Genomic DNA, 11,027 nt, shown 5'->3' with positions numbered 1-11,027 from the left:
CAAGAAATTTATGAAACAACTTGACTAAAACGAGAGGTCGGTTGATAGGACAAGTTTGGAAACATCAAGAGATCAGTAATTTAGTACTGGAGGGAAGTGTATGGAGTAAAATTAGATAAATGTAGCAAGCAGATTCAGAAGGATGTAGGTTGCAGTAATTAGAGATAAAGAGACTTGTACATGATGAAGCTGTACCAGACTAGTCTTTGGACTGAAGACCACAACAGCAACAAGCTGAATAAAGCACGGAGCTCGTACGATAATACGCAGTCTGAATAATAAGGTCGTTCTCAGTTTTCACCAAGCTCCCTGCGCTTTAATATTAACGTACATCCATTTCCTGATACTAGTCTTTAGTGATGTCTAACCCAATCCATAGCCAGTAAATACCACTTGCTATTTGAAGTTTTGTCTTAGACTAACATTTAAAAATTGTCTACCATACCGTGAGGGCACAGCAAATATAGCGACAGGTGTTCCATCGCAATTTCAATATCCCTAAGCTACACATGATTAATGTTAATTAGAGATACGGCAGAACTTAAAAAGAGCCAAAATCTCACGTACCACAATACAGCACATCCTTTCCCTCATAATCATTTTCTGTTTCTGGAATCCGGATGAGAAACAATGTTTCTTAAAATTCTCAGACAAATTACATCGCTTTCCAACTTGAAAAGACAATGTTGCACCATTTCGACATCAATGTCTTGCACGTACTTGTTAGAGGATGACTCTGGGACCCCATGCCGGTCCTGACTTTTATTGTCCCTGATCTAAGCAATCCTCAATTGAAACGGTACTCAGTTTCTTTGCATTTACCGTTACTATTAATCGCACAATCTCGTCTGTCCTTGTTCCTTCTCTTACAGATGACATTAAATACCACTTCTAAATTGCTATACTATTTAACATAGTAGTTATTCTCAATGTCTGCTTTCCTTCTTTTATTTATTATTTTGTCTACTCTTATTATTTGTTTGAGAACTGTAACTATTCTTGTAATAATACTTCAGGAGTGCATAACTTAAAATTATTCATAGGAATTCCGAATATTTGGAACAGATTTTGACAAGTAATAGCGTGCCTAACGGATCTGATTCATAGACGATGCAACAATGCAAACAAATATACTGCAAGAGAGCGTTTCAAAAACAGGCCTGTGTACAGATTTTGAGAAACTTAATGTAGGGCACATACGAAGGGCGTCCCGAAATTCCTGTGAATTATGGAAGAATAGCTAGGTGTAATAACACCACCAAATATTCTCGACAAAGGAGCTAAACTGGAAAGGAATATGAAATTATTTTTTCTATTAACAAAAAACCTTTATGACAAGAAATTCTTATCCATAAATGCGAAACTGCGGCACGACACTGTCATTAGACCAGAATGAGCTTGTGCTTCATAACTCCTTTCGTTATAAGCGTCAAACTATTAGGTGAAATAGAAAAGATTGAATGGAAAATAATCAGACGTTAGTTTGCAAATGTTCATACATAACATTACACAAACATAAAAATGAAAAATAATTATTTTCTTTTTACAGTATCCACATAACCGATAACTGTTCATACAGATAAATGTTTTTTTTTCACATATATTACACCGATTTTACAAATGTCTTTCCAGGAGACGTCACAGAACACACAGACAAGAAAATATTATTTCAAAAATTACAAGAAACTGGTCTCGTCAGTATTCCCAATCTGTTCCAAGAAGCCATGATATCTTTAGTGGAAGTAGAATATGGTAATACGATCTACAGAGATATTTCATGTTAACTGATTAGATGTAAGTTAGTAAATGGTTACTGTAGCTGAATAAACAACGCGCATGCTTTGTATGTACTGTATCTCATTTCGAATCGATGTGAATTTATACTTTTTTCTTCAGTAAGGAACACGGCCTTGTGGTTAGACAATTCGTTGTCTACGAAGTTCTCCATAGTAATATACGAAACACATTTCGATTATGTGCAGCTAATTTCCCACAGAAGATGTGACGGAATTTCGCCTGTGAATCAAGAGGCAGTTCTGGTAGGGAATGACCCCCTGAAGGCGAAAATATGTCTTTAGAACCTATAAGAGAATTATTCACATAATTTCGTCGATACGACACGGTAACAGTCTGACACTCTGGCGCAGTGAGTTACGTCTGCATTCGTACAGTAATAGTCAATGAAAGTACACGAGGGACGTGAAATACCTGCACAACATCGCTTTCAGTCGAGTCACATTATTCATGCGCCATGCCTCATCGCCAACCGGCTATTCGTGACTGCATCATTGCTCGGAACGGAGTTTGACGGCGTTGAACGCTGGGGCACTGTACGGCGTTTCTGAGCGCACAGCGTGGCGGTGCATGAAACGCTATCGACATACTACGAAATTCAGTAGATGTGTAGGAATTGGACTTTGGCTTGCAACAACAGTTGTACAGGATGATGAAGTTGCCAACACCTCATCGCAAAAGCCTTCTTTTTACCTATGGTGCATTTGGAACGTATGTGCCCTGCATTATATGTTAAAGACTTAGAATCAAATACTTGCAAAACCGAAACATGGGTTGTACTTAAATAAAGAATAAAACAGTCAACTGTCTGTGTGGTAGAAAATTAGCTCTGACATGAAAATAATACGTTTCCTGATCCATGTCCTTGTTATATGTTATATATGTGAGTAATGTTTTTGAAAATGTGCCCATATCTTTTTGTTGTACCCCTTATACTGTGTCTCCCATTGAGATGTGGAGCATTATATCGCTCCTGTGTTGAGCCTGTGTATCGGTAGAACGTCTCATGCGTGCACAGTGACAGATGGTCCGTAGCGAGTTCAATTGAGTACGTGGTTCTAATTTTCATCTGCTAGGGGACAGTAGTGCACAGAGACATTCAAGAAAGAGATCAAGAGAATGTTTTTGTGAACTATTCTGTTTACTTCTTCAAGGCTTTTTTATTTATTCATGTTTGTACAGTTTCGTATATGCTTTTTGTAGTGTGAATGATGCGTGACTTTGGTCCAAAGTTAACATGTCGATCGTTGTTCTACTGCTGAACGCTGTACGAACTAGTGTGAGAAAGTTTTAAGACAGTGTGAATGCAGACGACGGGGAGTTTTCTATCATAATATGTTATGTAAGTTTATGGTAAAAGGAAAGCTAATTCGAGTGCACATGAAGTGTGTTATTTGTTGTTTGCTTAGTCATGAAAACGCGGACTGACGCGGGAGAATAATATTTTGCTATTGGCCTTATAGAAAACTGACCAATGAGAACGGAGTGTTCTTCGCGCGTCTTTTCTCTGACTACAGCAGTCTAAGAGAGTCGGAACTCAGATTTTAAATGTTACGGTCGTGTGTAGTATGAGCTCCGAAGGAAGTTATAATTTGCCAGTTTTATTTCTGCTGCATGTTTCAAAAGTGTTTTAAAGTGAAGGTATATGTATTCCGGTGTGTTTTTTAGAAAGTACGGATATTTTAAGTAAATTTATGTATAGGAAAGACAGTAATTTCGCGTGGCATATTTAACAGATTTTTGACTAAAAATTTGAGTGAATTAGACACCGACAAACTTAATAGTATGGCGAGCATTTTAATTTAAGAACAATCCGTGCTTAGTAGTTCTTCAGATTTCTGGAAGTACGTTAAACTTTCTAACGTGAATGTAACGGTTTGTGCATGACTGTGTTAAGATTAGCACGGGCTTGGCAGTGAACGTGTACGTCTCAAGGTTCCGCCTGCAATTCGTGGTACAGTGGCTAGCGTTGCTGCCTCTGGATCACGTGGTCCGGGTTCGATTCCCGGCCGGGTTGGCGACTTTCTCTGCCTGGGGACTCGTTGTTTGTGTTGCCCTCATCATTTCATCATCATCACTTGTGACAGTGGATGGATTGGATAGTGAGTAAATAATGGACCGTGTGAAAACTGGGACTTTGTACGGGCGCTGGTGACAGCACAGTTGAGCGCCCCTCAAACAAGACATCATCATCATCTTAATCATCATATCATGGTTCAGAATATACCGTAACATGGCCAGAATTTCCATCTTTATTTCAAAATTAAGACCTTTCCCCGATCCTTAAAATAGTTACGTTGTATGCAGCCTGGTGCGAGTTGCAGTACGGTAGGTTTCTGTTCTACATCTACAGCCATACTCCGCAAGCCACCTGACGGTGCGTGGCGGAGGGTACCTTGAGTACCTCTTTCGGTTCTCTCTTCTATTCCAGTCTCGTATTGTTCGTGGAAAGATGGATTGTCGGTATGCTTCTGTGTGGGTTCTAATCTCTCTGATTTTACCCTCATGGTCTCTTCGCGACGTATACGTAGGAGGGAGCAATATACTGCTTGACTCTTCGGTGAAAGTATGTTCTCGAATCTTTAACAAAAGCCCGTACCGAGCTACTGAGCGTCTCTCCTGCAGAGTCCTCCACTGGAGTTTATCTATCATCTCCGTAACGATCTCGGGATTACTAAATGATCCTGGAACGAAGCGCACTGCTCTCCGTTGGATTCCTACCGGCGGTCTGCTGCAACGACCTCACAGGCAGATGCAAGTAATGGACAAACTAACCGCGCCGCCGCACCATGTAATTGGATACTGTTTGACGCTAGCTTCGGAACGCCACATTACTTAGTAAACGTGCGGCTATCAAGGATAGTGATAATGCCTGATGATCATCGACTCTACTTATCAGTTGGCGAGTAGAAAGTCAATCGTGACTGAGGAAGGTGATATTGTCGAAAGCGAAGGATGGTCCAGTAACTAGTATACAGGCTTCAGTATGCCCGCTTCCACTCCAAATATGCCCATTATTTATCACTCAATGGCCAGATGTTTTTCCGTGGACATGGAATGCTTCACAGAATAGATGGTCGACTTCATTCTGCCCAATATACCCATATTATGGGTAATGATATGGTCACATAAGTGCGACAACTATATCTAGAGGCAGCACTCAGTTTTCAGCTGGACCAGTGAGCTATACCTACATCAGAGGTGGATTAGGAGTGGTTTGCAGAAGAGAATGAGATTACTCAATAGGCCTCCGTCTGTACCAGACGCACATCGTACCGAAAATGTATGGGCAGAGACAGAACAGACTATGGAAAAAATCTGACCTGACACCGCGCGAAGATGACCTTTGGCTTGGTTCAAATGGCTCTGAGCACAATGGGACTTAACTTCTGAGGTCAGCAGTCCCCTAGAACTTATAACTACTTAAACCTAACCTAAGGGCATCACACACATCCATACCCTTGGCAGGATTCGAACCTGCGACCGTAACGGTCGCGCGGTTCCAAACTGTAGCGCCTAGAACCGCTCGGCCACTCCGGCCGCCTGACCATTGGAACGTCATCCTAGTTGCCTTGCAGAAGATATCAAAAAATTTATTATCCATCTCTCAGACTCCTTTCTTTGCAGAATACTGACAGTCATTGAAGTTGAAGGCCATTGGCCGGGATTATTAAGTGGGAAAGGAGCCGCATGCTATGTCGCTATGATGCTCGAAAAATCTTAATAAGAGTAGTGAACTCTTAGCTTCATTACTTTCGTGATTAATGGAGTAACGCAAAGAAAGTTTTAGTTGCCGTTTAAAAGATTCCAGTGTTTGTTCGAACTGTAGCACGCAGGGTGTCTAAGTGATATACCAGATTTTCCCTTGTCCTACCGAGCTCGGCCTCATTAACGTGTGCAATTACTGCTCCAATGCGAACTCGCAGGTACTGCAGGCCAGCACCAGGGTCTGGTACACAAAATACTTCACATAGCCCATGAGAAAAAAATCAAAAGGGGTTGTGTTTGGGGACCTTGGGTGTCAGGAAGAGGGTCCTTCTCTGACAATCCAGCGACCTGTAAGCATGTGGTCGAAAGCTTTCCTAACGATCGAGGCCCAGTGAGACCGATCATCCTGTTGCAGCTCTACATGTGAAAATGCAAACTGGTACAACATGAGCAGATAAACAGTCGACATTTTTGACGCCTCCGCAAAGAAAAACAGTCCCACCACAGGATCATGAAGCAGACTACACCACGCCCTTATCTTTGGGCTATCGCGCGCAGTGTCCTCGGAGTACCCCATCACTCATTGTGTCAATTTATAGTCCGCAAAACATGAAACAGGCTTCGTCAGTGAAAATCGTATTTTTCGGGCAGTCTAAGTCATCATCGATGAGCCTCAGAATCTAAATGGCAGCCGGCCGGAGTGGCCGTGCTGTTCTAGGCGCTACAGTCTGGAACCGAGCGACCGCTACGGTCGCAGGTTCGAATCCTGCCTCGGGCATGGCTATGTGTGATGTCCTTAGGTTAGGTTTAATTAGTTCTAAGTTCTAGGCGACAGATGACCTCAGCAGTTAAGTCGCATAGTGCTCAGAGACATTTGAACTTTCTAAATGGCAAGTGCTTTGCACTTTGGCTTGTCATCAGGTTGAACTCATGCTGTAGTGGCACTTTGTACGTATGAAACTTTAGTTCCTTGTGTAGCACTCTGTGACCGTAGTTGGTGGTAGTTACAATCGTCGAGACGCTTGACGGATTGATTTGGTAGGATTCTGAATGAATTCGTGTTGCACCTGTTCCATATCTGCATCTCTCGTGCTAGAAAGCCCAGAACCCGTCCTGTTCATGACGCTTCCGTATTTCTTTAACTTCATGTAGCACTGTCTGTTGGGCGGACGTGATTGTGACGTATCCGGAAGCTCCTTTCGACCAGGGTGTCAGGTCGGTTCTCTGTAAACCACTCCATACACTGTGCAATCTGTTGAAGATGGCCATTTTCATAAATAAGTAATCTGAAAATGAACAACAACAAAAAACATAAAGAAAATGACTTAGGTATGTGTGAACATTACCCACAAACCATCTTTCTTTCTTCATATCTAACCCCCTTTTCTGAAACATACGTGATAGACATAGTAAAGATCATATTGGAACAGCATGTATTTAAGAATGAATACCTTGTTGGTATAGTTCCACAAGTGTGACACACGTAAAGTCTTGAGCATAAATGTTAACCCCCTGTAAAAGCAAATTAAATTGATAATTACATACGAAGAATTAATCTAAAGATCTAGAGTAATGTTTTTTACGTTCTGAGTCAATAATCATCTTTATTCAGTGGTGTTCGATATCTGCCACTCGATCCCGTACAGGGTGTACGATAAAGGTAAGGCCGAAATTTCAGCAAACATTCCTCACACATAGAGGAAGAAAATACGTTGTTTGGACATGGGATTTGAAATGCTTTATTCCCATGTTATAGCTCAGTTTTTCAAATTAATCACCTACTTTGAAATTAAGTCTCATCCATGAATAACACATATCCACTAGAGTGAGGGTTAGCACATTGTTGAATGAATCATCCGAGTAAGTGCCCCCCTGAAGGAAAAGAGGCTGCTGATAGCGCTTTCTCGTGTTGTATGTGGAACGGATACTGCAAATCCTTATGTAGCACTCACCAGAGAGTCATGCGGTCAATATACCTTGTAGCAGATGGTTGTCTTATACTGACGCTATGATTGTCGTCAGCTGAACGAACAAGTTTGTCCTCTAGATGAGCTGCCCTCGTCCTTCTCGGCCTCTCCCACGCCCCATAAGACGACGATCAATTGTTGCGTCAAATTTCCTCCTGTCGGGACACTTGTTCTACAGATCTCTCCCTATACAAGTTGAGCGGCACGATCACTAACCTCTGCTGATCCGTACAGCGTATGGGCATCTGTCATCGCCTCATTCGAGTACACTTCCACTTCACTGAGCTAGAAACGAGATCCGTGCTCAACACTAAATATTTAATGGTACGTGCTTGACACATCGAGTATAGATTTAAATGTCAGGAAGTCGTTTCTGAAAGTATTTGTATGGAGTGTAGCCGTGTATGGGAGGGAAATGTGGACGATAAATAGTTTAGACAAGAAGAGAAGCTTTCGAAATGTGGTGCTACAGAAGAATGCTGAAAATTAGATGGGTTAGACCACATAACTAATGAGGAGGTATTGAATAGAATTGGGGAGAAGAGGAGCTTGTGGCACAACATGACTAGAAGAAGGGATCGGTTGGTAGGACATGTTCTGAGACATCGAGGGATCACCAATTTAGTGCTGGAGGGCAGCGTGGAGGGTAAAAATCGTAGAAGGAGACCAAGAGATGAATACACAAAGCAGATTCAGAAGGATGTAGGCTGCAGTAGGTACTGGGAGATGAAGAAGCTTGCACAGGATAGAGTAGCGTGGAGAGCTGCATCCAACCAGTCTCAGGACTGAAGACCACAACAACAACAACGTTCTTGACGACGGTGTAGAGCAATGAAGTTATCCGCGTGTCAACACAAGCAGTGAAGTGAGTCACATGTCATAATCACCTTCCTCAAAATGGATCAACAAAGTTGGCGGTGAACTTAACAATTACAACATACTCTACATTCTATCCAAACGTAAATAAGAGTGTGTTTTGGACATTTCACGTAAGAAAACGTTTCGTGTAATGCTGCCGCGTTCTGTGCACTTTCCACCGTCGAAGTGATTATGAAGGAAAGTTGAAAATTAGATATAACATGGAAATAAAGCGTGTCCGGATCTATGTCCATGTAGCACGTTATACTGCTCTATCTGTGAGGAATGTTTCCTGAAAATTTGGCCATACCTTTTTGTACCCCGTATGTAGAAGGGATAGATACTCTGACTAAAAGTTATCAGGAGAAGGCACCAGCAGCACAAAGTCAATATCATGGAAGTGTTTTGGGTTAGTATCAACACAGAGAACTTAGTACAAAAGCATTACTTACAGACAATTAAGTTATATGGTCGACGGGTTTTAAACATTTACGCGAAGGAAACCTGTATAATTAAGACGGACTGTAGATTCAAACACGAGACTAACAGACGTTTGTACCCATTCACATGAAGAGATTAATGTCAAAACAATCTCTCGAGAGACCACTGGACTACTTCTGCGTGTCACTGTGCCGCTGGCTAGAAGCCACAGTCCATAGGAAGGAAAGACTGGTGCTTAAAATCTCATTGGAAATGTACTACACGAGATAGGACCAAGCAACCCTGTCACTGATAGGCACCCATTATCACTTGATGTCATGATCAGTATCGCTGCCTATCGCCTGGGGAATACTAATCATCAGGAACTTACTTCTGTCTGATAAATTACGCAGTGCTGCCAAAAGAATGCAGTGATACCGTAAATTTGCATTTCAGCTATACTCATTTCTCATTAATTTTGTTTAAAATTACTCTGCAACAAACAACAAGCAAAATACTACGACTGGTATAACAGAAGCTGCATGTGACTAGAAATTGAGCTTCATGCTGCGACTCTGTAAGCAAGATTTATTTTTCTCGTTCTGTGCTATATTTCTACATAGCTGTCTCCTTCGTCAAGTAAATCCCCTGTATGATTGCCTCAGTGTTCTCCACCTGCATACTTCGTGTTCATAATGTCCTTACCGCAGCTTTTACAAGATTGTCGACATTCAATATTGACGTCATCCAGCGTCTTTTATTGTAGTTTCTTAAAATATAGGGAAAGAAGTACATTCTTTATTTAAGGGCCGCGCGGAGTGGCCGCGTTGTTAGACGTGCCATGTGACGGACTGCATGGCTACTCCCGCCGCGGAGGTTCGAGTCCTCCCTTGGGTATGGCTGTGTGTTATTCTTGGAATAAGTTACTTTACGTTAGTTTAATTAGTGTGTAAGTCTAGGGACCGATGACCTCAGCAATTTGGTCACTTAGAAATACATACTCATTTGAACATTTGAACATTTAAGGTAAACTCATGTTCAGAAAATAGTTTAGAATACCTTGAACGACTAGAGATAGTACTTTCATAGTAACAAGACATTCACATTAATATGTTCTGCAGAAATGATTACCGAGCGAGGTGACGCAGTGGTTAGCATGCTGGAGTCGCACTCGGAAGGACGACGGTTTAAACCCAGTCAACCTAATCAAGGTTTTTCGTGATTTCCCTAAATCGCATGAGGCAAACGCCGGGTGGTTCTTTGAAACGATACGGCCGATTTACTTCCTGCTGCTACGGTCGTAGGTTCGAATCCTGCCTCGGGCATGGATGTGTGTGATGTCCTTATTTTAGTTCGGTTTAAGTAGTTCTAAGTCTAGGATACTGATGACCTCAAATGTTAAGTCCCATAGTGCTTAGAGTCATTTGAACCACTTGAAACTTTCCGTAATCCAATGGCACCAATGACGTCGTTGTTTGGTCCACTTTCTCCAACCAACCAACCAACCAACTACAAATGATTAGCATTTAAAGCATGTCGGCCGGCGGGCTCAAGGTCAACATCGGTATCGAAGAGACACACAACCTGCCAGTAAAATGTGCCTGTCCTTATAAATCGAAGGTAAAGAATAAGTCTGACTTGAGCAGACGTATGAGTGAATCTTACCGTCAAATCATTGAGTGTGAAAGAGGGCGCGTTATTGGGATGAGAGAATGTGATGTATCTATCAGGGTAATTACTGCTCGAGTGGAACGACATATTCGGTAGTGCAACCGATGTGTGCAGAATGGATCACTGAAGGTCGTAGAACACGACGAGATGGGTCAGGTCACACCATCCAGACCACCCCCAAGGAGATCGACAGCTCATCCGAATGACACTGCAGAACGGACCTACGTCCCCCACCGCTCTGGAGCAACAGTGGAACAGTTTTTGTTTGTTTTGTGGGGGGATCATCAGTTTTCTGACTGGTTTGATGCAGCCTGCCATTAATTCCTCTACTGTGCCAACCTCCTCATCTCAAAGTAGCGCCTACAACGTACGTCCTCAATTATTTTCTGGATGCACTCCTGTCTCTGTCTACCTCTACAGTTTCGCTCTTAACAGCTCCCTCTTGTACTATGGCAGTCATTCCCTCATATCTTAACAGATGTCCTCTTATCCTGTCCCTTCTCCTTATCAGTGTTTTCCACGTATTCCATTCCTCTCCGATTCTGCGTAGTACCTCCTCATTCCTTACCTTATCAGTCCGCCTAATTTTCAACATTCGTCTGTAGCGCC

Source organism: Schistocerca piceifrons, chromosome 2 (assembly GCF_021461385.2).
Source record: "Schistocerca piceifrons isolate TAMUIC-IGC-003096 chromosome 2, iqSchPice1.1, whole genome shotgun sequence".
In the NCBI taxonomy this organism is placed as follows: Eukaryota; Metazoa; Arthropoda; class Insecta; order Orthoptera; family Acrididae; genus Schistocerca; species Schistocerca piceifrons.
This window is presented reverse-complemented; position numbering follows the sequence as displayed.